General features: G+C 31.2%; 1 protein-coding gene across 5 annotated transcripts in view; it reads right to left on the bottom strand.

Annotated features, from left to right (window-relative positions):
• Pcdh11x (protocadherin 11 X-linked) overlaps positions 1 to 17,978 on the bottom strand; it is a 694,600-nt gene that overhangs the window by 162,598 nt on the left and 514,024 nt on the right. The window lies entirely within an intron of this gene.

The following is a 17,978-nucleotide window of genomic DNA, read 5'->3' as shown; positions in this document are numbered from 1 at the left end:
TTAAACCTCTCTCTCTCATCCTGCACAAAAATCAACTCAAAATGGATAAAAGAATTAAGCACTAGAACAGAGACCCTGTGCCTAATAGAAGAAAACATAGGCCCAAATCTTCACCAGAAGAAGAAATACAATTGATTAACAAATATATGAAAAAGTGTCCAACATCTCTAGCAATTAGAAAAATGCAAATCAAAATTACTCTAAGATTTCATCACACTCTTGTCAGAATTGCAATCATCAGGAATACAGGAAACAATAAATGTTGGTGAGGATGTGGTGAAAAAGGTACACTTATGCATTGCTGATGGGACTGCAAATTGGTACAACCACTGTGGAAAGCAGTATGTACATTCCTCAAAAAATTGGGAATGGAAACCACTATTTGACCTAGCAATCCTAGTCCTTGGTTAATACCCAAAGGACTTAAAATCAGCATACTATAGTGACACAGCCTCATCAATGTTTATAGCAGCTCAATTCACAATAGCTAGACTATGGAACCAACCTAGGTATCTCTCAGTAGATGAGTTGATAAAGAAAATGTGGTATATATACTCAATGGAATATTACTCACTTTTAAAGAAGAGTGAAATTATGGCATTTGCCAGTAAATGGTAGGAGTTGGAAAATATCATGCTAAGCGAAATAAGCCAATCCCACAAAACTAAAGGCTGAATGTTTTCTCTAATATGCAGATGCTAATTTACAATAAGGTGAAGGACACTAGGGAAGAATAATATTACCTAAGATTAGGAAGAGGGTAGTAATGGGAGGGGAGAGGAGAGGATGTGGGGTAGGAAAGATAGTAGAATGAAACAGACATTATATATATATATATGACCAATATGATTCTGTAACATGTACACTCAGAAAAATGAAATGATATCCCATCTTTGTATGATATATCATTCTACTGTCATGTATAACTGATTAAAACAAATTTAAAAATTAGAAAAAGAGAATACAATAAAAAATTTTTCACAGGCTTCACAGATTTCATGAAATCATATAAGCGGTGTTACATAAATATGCATCATTCTATGAAAGAGTCCATAGCTTCAATTTGATTATAAATTTATCCATTATTAATATTGACACTTGACTAAATGTATAATGTGTCAGATTTAATGCTAAGCATTTTGCCTTGTTCATGTTACTTGAGCTTTAAAATAATTCAATGAGGTAAGTGGTGATATATATATATAAAATCTCAGAGGAACAAATTGGATCAAGCATGAGAGTATTCCTTCCTCCAAGTCACAACCACCCATCATCTTGTAACGTATATTATTTTTCTTCATAGAAAGTGTTGGGGAAAGTAATATCATTAATATAAAATATAAGAGTGCATTGGAAATTGCTCTGACACAACAAATCATCTACCTCTCTTAAAATCTTTCTGTTATATGTTTCCTATATCAAATGCAACAGACTATATCTGATTACAATAAGCATAAACAAGTCTATTGTTTAATATCTGCCTATCTTACTCATAGAACAGATGAGGAGTGAAATTTAGTGATTTGACTAAAAAATGCATGTGTAATATGTCAAAATACACTCTACTGTCATGTATATCGAAAAAGAACAAATAAAAAAATAAAACTAACTCATCTAATGCCTAGTCAGCTATTCACAGTGCTACATAAACTCTGCTATGAATTCAAAGGTAAGTAAACAAAAAGGCAGTATAGGGATCCAGCTTCACAGGACTACAGGTTTTAAGAGTCATTTTAGCCCTCCAGGTGACTCTGTCACAATTCCAAAATCTAAAGTATTGGTACAGTTTTTAAGAAAACCCAACATTTCATGCCATATTCAGGACTGTTTCTTAACTAATATTTAGCATATTAATAGCTTATGAGAAAGCCCAGATAAATTCCCATTGACTGTGAGCCACATTTGTCTACCTTAACATATAAACCCCTTCTTCCTGCATCAGGTGCAGTTATACCCCCGTTTTACTGCTACCATGACACACTTATGTCTGAAAGCACCTAATAAATTGCAATCCTTGTCCTGCTTGCCTTTTTGTTAGGTCTCATGGGCAACTTACACCTTGGTAGCCAATTTTGTACATTGAGTTCTTCTGAAATAGGTGATAAATTATCATCTATTTGAACTCCTATTATGTATGTTTTCAGTAAAAGATGAAATTTTCATTTTAGAAAAGAATAAGACTCCCATTTCAACACATGTAACTAAAGATAAGTTATAAAAAAGTAGTCATTTTTTACCTCAAAATGTGCAGACATGTTAAGGCTGAATGCCTTGGATAGGATGTTCTGAATTAGTCAACAGAATAGATATAACTGAAAATTTCAGTAAATTTCTATGTGATCCAGAAAAAGACTTAATTTCCCTATTTAGTGACAATAGAGTAAAAAAGTCTTTCATTCACTTATCTCACAATAGACATATGATATATGGACTCATAATTTGCCCTTACCATAAGGGTCCCAAAATATTCCTATGTGTCCCTAAAAATGAAAAAGTATACTTTTCTGTTTCTCATTATTTATCATCATTCTCAGTAATTAAACAATATTGGGTGTGCTTCATATTGGAAAATATTTAGTATGAGGGCATTTTAAAATCTCTGTTGCTATCTTCTTTCATAAATTTGGATTCTGGTGATAATGAAATATAGTTTTGTAGTTTCATTAGCTTTTTGGTTTAAGTATTGATAAAAGTAGGAAATTTCTGCCAGACATGGTGGCACACACCTGTAATCCCAACAGCTCATAAGTCTGAGAAATGAAGATTGCAAGTTCAAAGCTAGCCTCCACAATTTAGGGAGGCCCTAAACAACTTAGCAAGACCCTGTTTCAAAAAAAAAGGGGGGGGAAGGGTATGGGGATGTGGCTCTGTGTTTAAGAGCCCTGGATTCAATCCCTGGTACAAAAAAAAGAGGGAAGATCAATTAGAAAATGTACAATTATCACAATAAGCATATTTAACTTTTTTTTGAAACAGGGATTGAACTCAGGGCCACTCAACCACTGAGCACATCTCCAGCCCTATTTTGTATTTTATTTAGAGACAGAGTCTCACTGAATTGCTTAGAACCTCACCTTGCTGAGGCTGGCTTTGAACTTGTGATCCTCCTGTCTCAGCCTCCCTAGCAGCTTGGATTACAGGTGTGCTCCACTGTGCCTGGTGGTATATTTAATTTTGATAAAGCTTCTTTTATCAGGAGGAATTATGCTTTTAATACTAAACAGTCTAACTTTAAAGTCTTTTTACTTAAATTCTTCCAGTATCACCAATGTGTAAAATTAATTCCAATCAGCATCTCAAAGATAAGCCAGTGAATTGAGTCAAATGAATTAGTCCTGTTTACCATTTTTTGAAAATGATGACTCAAATGAGGAATTAAATCCTACAAAAGAAACTTGTAAATGCAAGTAACTTTGATATTTTAATAGATTTTTATCTAGGAGATAAAGCATGGCTTATCTTCCAGTCTTCTATTTTCCTGATTGTGATCTTATTTCCCTTGCCCTTGATAAGACATGTTTGCAATGACCTCCAGCTTGTTAAATATTCAGTAGAAAGTTTATGGACTTTCCCATAACCTTGATTAAAAGCCTTTTGGGAAACGAAATGCTGAAATAAGAACTTTATTTGAAAAGAAGCTCGAGTGCTCCATGCTGATTTCTGTTTCACTAATAGTACTTATAATCAGCAGTTGGTGACATAAGATGAGACCAGAGGTAAAATATGGAAAAGCAACCTTTCCCTTCTTATGACTTAGTGTAGTAGCAGACTAAATGAGGTATTTACAACTTGATTTAGCAACCAGAAGAGATTTATTTTTAAACTCATGGGAGGAATGCATGAAGTATTTTATGGATTTATATTCCACAGAATAAATACCAAGTAAATACTCAACACATCCCTACACACACATATAAACAGACTTTGGCATACATAAAAATAACTCATGAAACAACTCATAATGTTTTCAACAAAAGTAACTAGGAGCTTTGCAGATTTTATAATTGGGGATCTAGGTGAAAATAATTCACACTGGTTTAAGTTCATATGTAAAACAGAAAATTTTTGAATATCTGAGAAGATTCATTATCTCAAGACAGATAGTAATCTATCTAAATGTCTCAGTATGTTTTTTTTTTAATTTAGTGGTTAATGGACACAAAACCTTTGTTTTCTTTATTCATTTTTATGTGGTGCTGAGAATTGAACCCAGTGCCTCACACATGCTAGGCAAATGCTCTACCACTGAGATACAACCCCAGCCCCTCAGTATGTCTTCTTAATTTTAAATTGGATAAAAATGGGTTTCTTGTATTTACTAGTGATTTATAGTTTATCATTTTATGTTATAACAAAGTAATTTTGTTCTGGAAACTCTCTATTATTAGTATTTCTAGAATCATTATAGTAAGATTATTTGGATTTACGTGTATTATTCACCTTCAAGTAGAATCTATGAAATCTAGTGCATTTAGTTTTATAACTTCCCATATTTTGAGCCTATTTTATTTTTATTATGTGTGTAAAATAAGTTAGTAAAAATATTACTTCCCATTAAATCTCTCCCTTTGATAAATATTTAGGTTGTAAAATATAAGCTAGAATTTCAGAAGGAAATTTGGTTGCCAAATAACATTTACAAAAAAGAAGTGAATAACTTCTATTGTACTTAAAGTATATCTTAGCTATGATATTTATTTCCTTTTTTTCTTTTTCTATTCTTTCCTTTAAAGAATAAGTTTTCTATCCAAGGTATTTATTTCTCGAATTATTTATAAATGATCTTAGATTAAATTTCTAATTAGTGTAAAAATTTGACACTTTTGTTTTTTTCTTTTTCTTTTTTTCAGCAGTCCTGAGGATTGAACCCAGGGCCTCCTTGCACATGCTAAGCAAGTGCTTTATCACTGAGCTACACCCCCAACCCTGAAACTAATTTTCCATCAAATTACAAAATAAGCAGAAGATTCACATTTTACATATAACATGATTTAAAGCATTATAATATGTATTTTTAAGTCCTAAGACATACCACCCAGAGGTCATCCTTGTAAATTTTGTTGGGATCAGAAGAAGTAAGCTATACTTTCAGAGGTAAAGTTATTTCATTATTCCATACTGAGTTGTTAGGAATAAATGGTAAAATAGATATAATTATACAGTACACTTTTGAAAAAATAGAAGATATTTTATGAAATTCTTCACAGATTTTAAAACACCCTACCATAATATGAAGGCCATTATAATTTCTATAGAAAACTCCACAATACCTTGGAACTTAAACATGGTGAATGGCCTAACTTGAACTAAAGTTTCAAGATATTTAAGTATATACATTAAAAAATGTTCCATTAAAATAAATTAATGGGGGCTGGGAATGTGGCTCAGGCGGTAGCGCGCTCGCCTGGCATGCGTGCGGCCCGGGTTCGATCCTCAGCACCACATACCAACAAAGATCTTGTGTCTGCCAAGAACTAAAAAATAAATATTGAAAAATCTCACGGAATTTCAGCAAATAAAATTAAATCAAATAATACCAAGTAACAATTTCAGATCACTGAGAACAAAAAGTTGCTGGAAGCCTCTACAGAGAAAATAAAAGATTTCACACACACACACACACACACACACACACACACACACACACACACAAAGAATTAAAAGTAGCATCAGAATTTTTAATAAGCACATTAAAAGATAGAAGGCAGAAGGCAATGAACAAACCCTTCATAATGCATAAGGAAAATTATTTCCAAATTAGAATTCAATACCCAGCCAAACTATCAAAGTAAGTATGGCGGGAAAATAAAAAGTATGTAAGAGGAACAATTTTTTTTTAATTACCTCCAAAGTACCCTTTTTCTGTTATCCCCAGAGAATGTGCTTCAACAAATGAGAGAATAAACCAAGGAGAAGGAAGACATAGAATTTAGGAAAACAGGAACTACTACTTGGGAGAGAAGTGAAACTAATTCCCAGGATAACTGTGAAGGAAAATCTCAGGAATACACCAGGCATAAAAAGCAACCAGTTCAGACCAGAACAAGTCAGAATGTTCCAGAAGACTTTCTCAGGAACATGAACCTGATAAACATGTGATATGTTTGAATATATGGAGAGATTTACACAACTGGGTGATAGTGTGGAAACAAAATAGTAAAAGAAACAATTTTTAATTTGGGAGTTAACAAAAAGTTGTATAACCAAAAGAAAGTGTTCATAGTTGAATATGACATAGCCCAAGAACTGTGAACGCTGAATATTGATCTATTAAAATATATGCTGTACTATAACTCCTCTGAGAGTATGGGGGACTATTATGAGAACATATACAAGGAGGAAATGGGTGAAAAATGTAAAACAAAATGGATGCTTCTCCACATGGAGAAGTGAATAGGGAATGCTAAAAAAAATGATAAAATTTGTAAATCTGAAAAGTTGCAATATGAACACATTTGCTAGAATTATGGAAGTAAATAATTTAAAAAGCAATAAAAGGAATTGGATTTGCATATCTTTGAAAAATATAAAACAGGGATATATGAGTGCATGGGGGAAGCAGACTTTCTTGTTCATAAGTGTTATATGAATACTTTATTCTTTACATTTGTAAAAAAATTTTGGTAAGAAAAACTAAACATAAAAAGCAAAATCAAATGCCCTCTGGAAAGAAACAAGAAATGATCAAGAAAACAGTCTGCTAGCCCACATTGAGAGCTCAGAAACTAGCAGATAAGAAATTCATCCATACCAGGGACAAGCAGAGGGTAAAGGAACAGGTGGCAGGCAGTGGGACCCAGGAGAAAGGGATTTAACTCTGAGTGTCTAGATCAGCATGGTTTCCCCAAAGCAGGTGATCCATCATTTCCAGCAGGAAGTTAATGTGCTCTAGAATTTTCCTGTCCGTCTCACATAGGCCTTTCAAACTATTCTGCTATTTGTAATATTGTTTGAAAAAATGAAAAATTGGAAACATCCAATGTTCATCAATAAAAGCCTCGTTAAATAAATTGTAGAACATCCATACAATGGAACCCAAAGCAGATGTTTGAAAGGAAGTGGAGCTCTGTGTGCCCAAGACACATTGTTAAGTAAATTCAGAGCAATGAAAAAAAAAAAAAAAAGAAAATTCTCTCTCTCTCTCTCTCTCTCTCTCTCTCTCTCTCTCTCTCTCCCTCTCCTCTCTCACTCTCTCTAAAAAATAAATAAATAAATAAATAAATTAAGTAATTAATGAAAATGAGAATAACAACTGTATTTTCTTTATATGGTAGGTGTTGTGTTTAAAATTCAATTAAGAATTAATAATATAATTGTCATATTAATACTCTAAGAAGAAACTTAAATTTTTAAGCATATTATATATTTCTAAAAAAATTTAAATTCATATAAAGTTATATTAAAGTGATTTCGCATTGAGAATATGCCAAATATGTAGTATAGGTCTTTAATATTTCATGGGTTTATAAGAACTTTTTTTGTGTCTCATTCCAGAAATACCACAAGACAAACAATTTTATTGAAAAAAAATATATATCCCTGTGTACATTTGTGTGGTATAACTAGAATCTTTAATTGTTCCCAATGAGATAATAACTATGTTCACATAAGCTTATTCATTAAAGGTTTTTTACCTGTATTCAATAATTTTAACTAAAATACAATCATTAAACACTATTACTAGTTCTAAACCGAATGAAGCAAGTTTCTGCATAGTGTATTTAAAAAGAATACACTATGTAACTAACTTTGCCTTTAACCACATACATCCTTCCTCTCACCTCCAATGAAATCTAATGAAAAAACTCATCTCTATTTAACAACCCACATGGAGATAAGGCTTATCATTGACCAATAGAAAGCATAAGGCCTCAACAGTTTTATAGGAAAAAAAAGCATATATTTTACATCATAATATTTGACAAGATAGTATTTTTTCAACTAATCAAAAATTTCTGAATGATGATATATATGTGTCTATACTTTTAGAAAAGATAATAAATAATAAACATAGAAAACAGCAAATGCAACCGAATCAGTTGAGAATACAATGTTTATTACTCATCTTGTATTTGCCCAAGAAGCAACTATAAAATTTAAGGTTTTTAAGAAAAATTCTAAGGAACATAGAAGTGTATGACAAAAATATCCAAAGAAAAGGCATAAAAAGCCTTAGGCATTTCTGATAAAATAGCAGACAGTGTTGCAATGACACAATGATTGAGCCAATTCTATGTGGCAGATAATAAATATGGGATATTTATTTAATATTTTACCAACAAATTCACCCTCCATACTTGAAGGAGCACCAATTAGAGAACTTACCATATAGAGAATTATAAAATTGTTATTTAAATGCAATATATTGTTATGTATGGAAAAACTGAACTGAAAATCTGTAGAGCTAGTCCACACTTATTATTTTGCAAGTACATAACACAGACTTAAAGAAAATAATATTTACTAACAGAATCTGGACTATATCTTCTTATTCTTAGAGCATGTTCGCTTCACTGAATATGCAGTAGTAAAGTAAGTAGATATTAATGAAATTATTCTATCCCTCAAAAGAAGGAAGAAGTAACTTAAGAAGGATACTAAGATAAATTCCTGTATCCATCTAAGGACCATTTGCTTTTCCACATAAATGATTATTTTCCTTAAAAGCCACTCTTATATTTACTTTAAGATGTAGATTCAAGAAGAGGAAAAAGAATACAAATGAGGGATTATCATCTGATCTACAGTAATTTGTCAAACTACAAATCATTTCTTCAAGAACTCTTGTGCATGCCTAACACTACCATCATTAGATAACTGCTCCTTATAAATTAACACAGGCTGAAGTCTGATAGGGTGTTCAGCATTCCAGAGGTACAGCAGTTTCCTTACTAAATTCAAGATATGATATTTTAAAATTAATTTTTATTGATGGAAAATATATGTTTGTGCTCATGCACAAAATATTTTTAGGAAAAAATGGCAATTTGCCAGTGAGTTACTAGCAATAAATCACATTAATATTACAAAGAAATTGCTTGGTCTTGTATAATATGGTCATTATAAAGAGAATTACAGAAATATACTTAAAATTCACAGTGGGATGCTCTTATAATAGAACTAAAAATTGGTAGCCATGTCTGCACAATATTAAAGATGGTTTATTTCTATAAAAATCTCATAAAGTTATAAAATTACCAAGTACTCTTAATTATTCTTTGCTGTTATTTTGCTTCAACTTCAATATATTTAATCCATACCATGAGAAGTAACCTTTATTTTCATGTATGTCCATGGAGTGTGAGGATAATCCTGATTTTCAAATTAGCAATAACATATTCCTTATAAAATATCAGTCTACCAACTTATAAAGAAAGGAGTCTGTAAATTTAAACATGAAGATTTTACTTTGAATATATGATCATAATTGCTGGTGCTGTTATTGTTGCTAAAATCCCCTGTTAACTTCTGAAAAAAGTTCTGATTGCTAACTTGAGACTCCTAAAATAATTTGAACTAAACAAAATATTAAATAAATTTGGAAGTTTTAATTCAAATAAGCTACAGTGTTGAATATAATTGGCCATCTTTGATTTCTGCCATGGAATAGAAAAAGCCATACACTGTAAGAGATGGAAAGACATCTGCCTACAATTTCCCTAAAGCATCTATATTCAGAAAACTTCATGAATACTAAAAGCACAACTTCCCTTCATTTTATGTCCATTAGACTTGAGGCACAGAGCCTAGTAAAACAAATTGGGAGGGAGATATTACAAAGAAAATGAATGATGATAATAAAACAAGATGGAAGAACAAATAATCAGTCAATAATTCTTTACTCTTTCAAACTAAACTAGGATATATTGGTAAGCAATGAGATAAAGAAAGAAATAAAACTCAGACATAATCAGCAGTTACCCAATTAAAGTTCCTATCATAGAATACATCCACATTGAATTGCTAAGCAAATATGCTTCCCAAAACTATTAGGACTTTAACAACAGGACATTTCTTTTTTATGACTCAATAGGCCTACACAAAAAGCAGAATTTTCTGGATACTTGCAAAACTAGTCAAATAAAACAGTACAACACCCCACATTCAATGGAATACATCTCTGTCTCTTCATCTATTTTCTGTGATGCTCTTGGCTTCCTTTGTTCACTTTATCCATTCTGAAAATTGTTTGAAGAAATCGGAATATCAACACTAGCAATGATCCAGAAAAATTCTTAATCAGCTTGTGTGCAATGGGAAACATAATCCCCTCACATGCATAGAAGATATGTGTTGTCTTTGACAATGCAACTAGTTCTCTACCTTGTTAATATCCTATCACTCCTATTTGTTGTTCTCCTGATTAGCTTCTTAGAAATGAATAGTTTGTGTAGAGTTGCACACCAAAACCAAAAATAGCCTTTACCTTTGCCTAGTTGAGATGGGTCATGTATTATTGTGATGTATTGCTTTTCAAATAATGATTGTCAGATAAAGTAACTTGGATGCTTTTGTATTTTTGTATGCATATGTGTGATGTACATGTATAGGGACAGTAGAGATAGAAAGGAAAGGAATTCTGTTTATTGAAAACATCAAACAAGTAATAACCAAAATTTCAAAGCTTTTTTAAAATGCTTTTTATACGTTGGTATGAAGCATATAGTACACACAGGCATGTGTAATATTAACTCAAGTATGGTAAAATTTAATAAATCTTAAAATAAAAATAATATTGTTTGAGGCTTTTTGATAGATCATTATTAGTTATTTAATTCCTTAATTGATCATGGCCAATTGGTTTATTTTGATCAGTTAATGAAAACATTTGTTAAGACTTAGGTCCTAAAGTGTGATTCCCAACCAGGAGCTGGGACATCAAGTGGGGGCTTAATAGAAATGCATAATCTCCAAAAACTAAATTTAAAAAAGAAAAAAAATGTATAATCTTAAGTCCTCAAAATAACTGTGGAGTTTCATGTTTTTCAATATATCCAGGTGGTTTGTATAGACACAAATCTGAAAAGACCTAAGAATATTAATTAGCCCAAGAAAAATATTTTAAATGCTGTAAACGTAGGTCTATATTCAGAAAATATACTCTTACATGAAAATTTATTCCTTTAGTACAAGAATGCTTTGAGGCAGCTGCTACTAATATCTCCATTATAAGGATAAGGAAAACTGAGGCACAGGGAATCTAAATGTCCTACTACATGCTAAACCACTTGTAAATGGGGCAGAGCTGAGACTCTAATCTAGGCAATCTTATTCTACTCCATTGGAATGCTTTTCTTCAAAATTAATTATTTAATTATGTATATTATAACAGAAACTGGGCTCTCCTTTATAGATGAAAATGAAAAGAAATAGGGAGGTGTGAAGCATATTTACATCTCACATAACTTAATGTTTTTTTTTTAATTTTATGTAACTTAAAATTTTCTAATTTCAGAAAATAAGGTTTTTCTGGGAGTGGACAATAAATTCAAGGTCTTTAAAAAAACAAGGTCTCTGCCACATTACTTTTTCCTTTTGTAAAAATATTATTGCTAAGGCAGCTCTGAGAATTCAGTTTAAAGTATATGATTAATTTCACCTATGCAATGGTCTTTCATTCTGTACCCCAAAAGGAGTCTGCTTTTACCCTATCTTGAGTAATAATGTACAGACAGATTCACTTCAAACTGTTGGGCATTATGGGATCTTTCTAGATGAAAGGGTTTTTTTTTTTCCCCTACAGTTCATATCCTTTAAAACCTGAGGGGATATTTCAAAGAGTTACATGGGTATTGAATTGGGCTTGGTGTATTTAAGATCTTTCCCCATGATATTTGGATTTTAGATATTATATTTTAGAAACTAAGCTGTTCTGTAAAAATTTAATGGCTAGTTCTTTCAGAAGGTAAGACTTAATAGTTCAATACGATGGCACTTTAATTGAAATTTCAATATTTGGTCTTAATTCTGGTTGAATCCTGAAACTCCAATTTTCTACTTGAATAAAAGCAGATATTTGTGTGACATTTTCCAATATTTCCTGTTTTCCTGTCCAATTCAAATCTCCATTAACTCTGAGAGGGAGGGGAAACACTAGAAAACATTAGCAATCCAGAAATGTTTACAATAGTTCTAACTGCTAAAAGTAGCAGTTACAGAAAGTTTTCTGTGGGAAAGAAAAACAATTAAACACAAACAGCTGAATGAAAAGCATGATGATCGATCCAAAGAATGAGAAGGTTTTAGGTGCATTCATAATTCAAAAATATCTCTAATGAGTATGGTATCTTTTAAACTGCAGTATAAATTAGGGAAAGAATTCATAAAGTTCTTGTTATTGTTTTAAAAAATAAGATAAATTTTCTTCCTATATTCTTTAAAAGAATTTAGACAGCATTTATGTGCCTTTGTAAAACTGATAACTCCCTCAAATCAATGTCAAGAAACACTTATGCATTTTAGGTACACACCCTTTCCAAATAGATAGGCATGGTATAGTTAAATAGAACTATCAATTAGGAAAGAATTATACAGTTCAGTTTTAGATTATGTTACATGCATAAATCTAAGAGAATCACAGTCTAATCCCAACCCTAAGAAACTACATCATTAAAACAATAATTATAGTCATTCAGTCAGCCTTGCAATGCACTACTGATGAGCCTCAGAGTAGGAGGAGAATCTTCTAAAGACAATTAAAGCTCACCATTTTTTATTTGCTTAGAAAATTTTGTTCTGTAAGCAGTGCTATTTTCAAGATAGTCAAGTACTTTTCTCAAAATATTTATATTTTGGCATGAGATTCCCAATTTAGAGCATCAGCTTCTGTGAAATCATCAATTAATATAAAAAACTAATAGAGTTTATATGTAAGACAAACTTTTTCTTATTATAGTTTGCATAAAGTGCAGTTCATTTTTAACTCCCGTATTTATAGTGCTTTCATCTCCAGTACTAATCATTGTCCATAGCAGACTATTATGATAATGTTTACTCCAGACGTTTTGACTATATGACAAACTATTAGCTCAGTGATATTGAATCTATCAAAATTAATACCCTGTTAACTATAACTTCATGATTCTGCTAGACAATAGAAGTAGCACAGAACCAAAGACATAAGATTTTCAGGAGAGAAAAGATTGACTTCACAGCAAATTGGATAAGGGATATATTTATATATTGATTCTGAATTTATCCTATTTAGGATTTTCTTTATATACTTTTCAGCATATACAGGGAAAATTTACTACTAAAATTCATTTCTAATTTCAAGTTGCTCTAATGTAGTATATATATCTATTTAAATATGTTGAAATATCAAGGAAGAACAGTAAATATTCTTTACAATGTGATCATTATCATTAGGCATGGATACAGTTTTTCCTCTAAAATACTCATTGTTTTGCTCTCAAAATAATTTTAGAAATCAGTAGTTCATAATGCTCAAATTGCCCTTTTAGTTGTAGAATATTCTACAGGGGAAACTTTGTTTCAGTAAATGGACTTTTCAAATATACAAAATGTTTTTCATATGGATCTAAGATTCCCCTTGGGCCATGATAACTATTTAAATTATATTCTAATCTACTGCCAATGAGTTGCTTCATTTAAATTGCAAAAGGTTGCTGCTTACAAATATTAGTGACTCTTCTCTTTTAGAACATGATAAAAATCAAATCTTGGTTTAGAATATTAAATTATAGCTTGAAAATGATAAAACTCAGTTCTCATTTGCATTATGAGGTTGTGAGTCTAAATGAACTCCAAGGTCCCTCAGAACTCTAAAATTCAAAGGCAATACAAAAGGCCACATCTTAAGAATTCATTAACAAGGACTCCATTTGGGGTTTCAATATTATAACCCTAGAAGGTGTTTTGAGGTCAGTATGATGCCTTAGTTTTATAGCTAAGGAAAGGAGACACAGTGAGGTTAATTGTTCTATCCAAGGTCACAGAGCTAGTTAAATGAAGTATGTGGACTAGAATCGTGTAGTATAAAAAAGGATGGCCTAACATAGATTGTGTGCTATGCTATGTAGTGAAAAGATTTCATGAATAGTGATTTCAAAATAAATTACTATGATAAAAATTTTTAGTCAGCATCCATATTTTTAAAGTATTATTTAATTAGATAGCCAAAAATAATATTTAAAATCATTATTATTGTCATGGCTTTTGAGATATATACAAATAACAAGAGAAGAATTTTCCAGGACAAAAAATAATTTTTATGGCTAATTTCATATATATTATTTTGAAGATTTTTTTCACATATTCTGCAATTTTTTCCAAAATAAAATTTATAAAAATAAGGTGTCAGATGAAGATAATGTACTTAGTTGAAACAACTCAGATTACTCATCAAAACAGGAAAAAATCGGTTCAGTAAACACTGTTACTTCTAGTGTCTATTAGTCATTTTCAACATTCAATAAAGATGTAAATTAACAAACTGCAGAAATCATGGTAAGAAATCATGTCCATAGTTGTTCATTATTTAATGAATTATTTGACATATTCCCTAGATGTTGAGTGTTGTCAACAAGCAATTATGAGAGTTGCAAGTTATTGTAGAACTTAGTAGGATCATGGAGATTATACATACATCATTGAATACTCCTTATTCATTAAAATTTATAAATTATGTTTAAGAAATTGGTGTGTGACTAAAAGCACTAAATATTCTAAGACACCCAAAACTTGCATCTTGATTTACTGATTATACTGACTTTCCAAGAATTATAAAAAAGGAACAAATGGAAAATGTTCTTGTCTTATGAGAAAAAAAAAGTGAGTGGTAAGGAAAAAGAGGAAAGACAGAAGAAGGTCATAAAATGAATTGCCTTGTGGCTCATAAATATTAGAAACATAAATGTCAAATGAACATTATTATATGGTGTAGGTAGCCTAATAAAAATTTAGAAGCAGAAGAAGGCTTATTGTGAAGAAAAGGCCACCTATTTTCTATCACTGAAAGCAGTTATTGAAGCTTACTGACATTCCAGACCTTATGGCATTGGTTTTCAATTGGCAGCTTGTGCCAACCTCCTAGTGCTTGTCATTTTCAAATAGAAAAGACAAGATAAGAGATTGCTTTACTTAGAGAGGCCTGCTTTTGAGTGATAAACCTCTATCTAATCCATATTAGATTTAAGATACTAAAGATAACACTCATCTTAGTCTGTCACATAAATGGAATGCTGAAAATGTGTTCAAGTTTCCAACTTTAAAGGCATATTTCTCATCTTGATCTATGACCTCTGCACCTTTTTTTTTAAAAAAAAAACAGCATTATCTCTAGTGCAAATCCTTCATTGCATTCAAAAAATCTAGACACTACAAATTAGGAGATATTTTTCAAGTGGTCTATATTGTTATTGCATTTCTTATAAGGGGAGTTAGATATGATAGAATTGTTTCATACATTTTTCATTTTGATATATTTCTAAACTTTAATAAGCTTTGATAGAAAAAGACTGACTTTTCTGAAGTATGCCACTTAAGCGGTAAAATTAATATACATCACAGAACACCTGCCACTTGATCACTGTTTACATCTGCCTAAGCACATTTATTATACAAACCTATTAATATCAAGTGTATCTTACATTCTCAAGCAATGACAGATGGCTAAACTCTTCATTCTTTTAACCTATTTATATGGAGATACTTTTCTAATATTATTACTTATATAATAACAGGGTCTAAAATAAACTAATAGTCATAAAATATTAATGTTTGTAATGAATTTTACTCTAAAACAGGAAGAAAAGTGACTTTGATATTATTACATTAAAATATCAGTAGATGAGAAGGAATTTTTATTATTTCATTATCAACATAAAATTGTATATTATTTTCTGTTTGCAAGGAAAGGAAATTTAGAAGGCATTTGTCCTACATCTCCACCACCCAGGGACATTACTCTGGGCCCCTTTCTTCAAATAACTGTTATTATTGATAATGATAATATCATTCCTTAGACATAATGGCATATTGATTTTTCAGAATACATTATTTCGTGTTTGCTGTGATGATTTAAATTATTTTACTTTTATCTCCATGAACTGACATTATGGTGCAGTCTCTAAGAATAAATACAGTTTGTTTTGGTTTGGGTATAAAGTGTTCCCAAAAGATTAATTCACTGAAGGCTTGGTTCACAATGCAATAATGTTCAGAGGTGAGAAGTTTGAGAAGTCATAGGATCAGAAGGGCTTGATCTCATCAGTGGTATAATCCACTGATAGCTGAATGGATTGCTAGGGAAGAGGAGGAAACTGTAGGCATTTGATCCATGGATGGAGGAAGTGGAAGGAGGTCACTGATGGCATGCTCTTGTCCCTGAAACCTTCCCCTGTCTCCTCTACTTCCTGGCTGCCAGGAGCTGACAGCATTCCTCTGTTGCTCCCTCTGCCATGATGTTTTGCCTTATCTCAGGCCCAAAGCATTGGAGCCAACTGACCATGAACCAAATCCTCTGAAATCATGAGCCAAAATAATTCTTTCCTTTTCTAATTTTTTCCTCAGGTGTTTGTCACAGCAATAAAAATCTGACTATTGCACAATTTTAAGAAAGACTCTTTCATATACAGATTTTCCTTGACTTATGATGAGAGTTCATCCTTATTAAATCACCTTACATTGAAAACAATGTAATATATATATATATATATATATATATATATATATATATATATATATTATATACCTAACCTAATGAATATAGTTTAGCAACACACTATACTATAGAGCCTGAATAGTTCACTCTTGTGATGTTATGAGTGACTGGGAGCTGTGAATTATGGCTACTGCACAGTATGGTGAGAGAATTATACAGCATATCTCTAACCTGGAAAAAGATCAAAATTTAAAGTGTGATTTATCTGAATATATATTGCTTTCTCAGTATTGTACAGTGTGAAACTCAAATGTTTAGCCATCTAATTTGGTACCATCTGTATATAGCCAGAAGAGAGAGAATTGGCCTGACAGGATAATTAGCCTTTAAAAACAACAAAACTTCTTTTTAGGTTGAATATATTTCATGTTTCATGTAACAATATTAACAAATGATGACATTCTCTTGTGGTTTAATTGTAATATGCTAATTGATATGTGGTGTCCCTCAGCAATGCCTTTTAAATATATATTAGGGGGCTTATGGAGAGAATGTCCTCTGTATGTAATCACAAACAAAAAGCACCTAACACACACACACACACACACACACACACACACACATACACACACACAATACTTGTTAATCTGTGAATTCAGAAAAATTTCAGAATTTATCTCTGGAAAGTGTTACTATTTCCTTAAATATGTAAATAAATATTAATTTTATTCTAACTAATTGAATAATATTTTCTGCTTGAATTTTTAGTTGAATGACTAGCACAATCCTTCTGAATCACTGCTTTTCCTATGCTACTAATATTACAAAATTTGTCTGGAAAAATATTTGGATTCATTTTATTAGGTGATCCTTTTAAATTTTTAGTTTTTTAATTTTTTGGCTTTTTTAATTTTATCAATTGTCTACTTTAAAAATTAGAAGTTCAACTAATGAAACATTCAACTAAAAAGTACCCTAGTGTTATTCATGTCAACAGTCTTAACAGAACACGATAAATTTAGCATTTCTCTGAGTAGTACTCTAGTCAATCAAATTGGTCTCACACTTTTTATACCAATTAATTAGATTATGGTACAGGATCAATCAAAGTATGTTGTCAGGAAAAGATTAATTACTTCCTTTTTGTGAATTAATTAGTAGTGTATTAGAGTGCTAAGCAAACCAAATCTAGTGAAATAAAATTGAATGTTAAACAGATATGCTAACCTGAGAAATACTTTAGCAGATTTATCGATTTTAAGTAAATGACAAAGTATATTCCTCTTTATTTTAAATATAGAGCTTCTTTAGCTTTAAATGTTCTTGGGACTTTTGTTTTTACCATAAAAATGAG

This window comes from Ictidomys tridecemlineatus, chromosome X (genome assembly GCF_052094955.1).
Source record: "Ictidomys tridecemlineatus isolate mIctTri1 chromosome X, mIctTri1.hap1, whole genome shotgun sequence".
NCBI lineage: Eukaryota > Metazoa > Chordata > Mammalia > Rodentia > Sciuridae > Ictidomys > Ictidomys tridecemlineatus.
The sequence above is the reverse complement of the archived record's forward strand: the minus strand, read 5'-3'. Positions and strand labels throughout refer to the sequence as shown.